The sequence below is a fragment of the Chrysoperla carnea genome, assembly GCF_905475395.1.
Source record: "Chrysoperla carnea chromosome X unlocalized genomic scaffold, inChrCarn1.1 SUPER_X_unloc_5, whole genome shotgun sequence".
Taxonomy (NCBI): Eukaryota; Metazoa; Arthropoda; class Insecta; order Neuroptera; family Chrysopidae; genus Chrysoperla; species Chrysoperla carnea.
In genome coordinates this window covers 16,023-17,428 of record NW_025408178.1, presented here as the reverse complement: position 1 = coordinate 17,428, position 1,406 = coordinate 16,023, and the positions used below count along the sequence as shown (strand labels likewise).

General features: G+C 27.4%; 1 non-coding gene across 1 annotated transcript; it reads left to right on the top strand.

Moving 5' to 3' along the window:
- The first annotated feature begins 640 nt into the window (after nucleotides 1–640).
- On the top strand, nucleotides 641–759 carry LOC123304417. Its single transcript, XR_006536440.1, has one exon. It is a non-coding gene; the product is annotated as a 5S ribosomal RNA (ribosomal RNA).
- Nucleotides 760–1,406: the final 647 nt, after the last annotated feature.

The following is a 1,406-nucleotide window of genomic DNA, read 5'->3' as shown; positions in this document are numbered from 1 at the left end:
AGTGCTAAAAGTAAACGGGCACCAAAAGAAAAGAAAGCCACAACTACATCATTGGCAGCCAAAAAGCCTAAAGCAAAAAAAGCGACTCCATCATCATCAACTGCTGCTAAAAAAGTTACTGCAAAATCATCAGCGGCATCAAAAAAAGCACCAGTTAAAGCAAAACCAGCAAAAAGTACAAAATCCGCTGCCAAAAGTAGCCCTGCTCGTAAATCGAAAGCACCAAAAGCTAAGAAAGCTTCTGTTGCCAAATCATCTCCTACAAAAATTAAAAAAGCAGCACCAAAAAAGAAATGATCTGTTACTTTAATAATATATTGAAATATTTCATTATTTTTGCTAAAAAATGAAAATAACATAGGCCTTAATACAGGCCACAAATTAATATTTGATAAGAGTAAATTATTTTTTGTATAAATATTTTATAAAATAATAGTTTAGAAACATTTGCCACAGTCAGTACCACGGATGGGTGGCCACTTGAGAATACTGTGTGCGGTTGCATTTTTATTTAAAATATATGGTATAATAAATAAGTATATATTTAAATTGATTACTTCATTGAAAATTTTAATAATATACTTTAATATTAATGATATTTATGAAAAATATATATTTGTAAAAATTTTCATTTATTACTGGCAACAGCCATACCACGTTGAAAACACCGGTTCTCGTCCGATCACCGAAGTTAAGCAACATTGGGCACAGTCAGTACTTGGATGGGTGACCGCTTGGGAACACTGTGTGCGGTTGCCTTTTTATATTAAAAATATAAATTATTTTTCTTCTTTTCTTTTTTTTTACACACCATATATAAATATATGTTATTTAGAAATGTAAACCTTTTATATTATTCGTCAACAAATAAATATTATTTTTTGTATAAAATTTTATTGCATTTATAACTCATATCATGGTTACTTTAAAGCGAGAAGTTTTTTTAATATTTCAAATGAATATAAAATAATATAAATTTTATGAAATTTATTTATTTTTAGAAATAGCAATCGCTTATAATTATAACAAAATTTTAATAATGTTTAATTTTATTTCAATAATTTATATATATATATATATATATATATTTTTTAATAAAAATAATATACTCTTATTTAATAATATATGTTGGTCCTATATATAGGACCGAAAATATTTCTTATTTGTTTTTTTTTTTTTTAAATTGTCATTTAAAACGCTTATGCACGTTCTCCACGAATACGTCTTGCCAATTGTATATCCTTAGGCATAATTGTAACACGCTTTGCATGAATTGCGCATAAATTGGTATCTTCAAATAAACCTACTAAATAGGCTTCACTAGCTTCTTGTAATGCCATAACAGCTGAACTTTGGAAACGTAAATCGGTTTTAAAATCTTGTGCAATTTCACGTACTAAACGTTG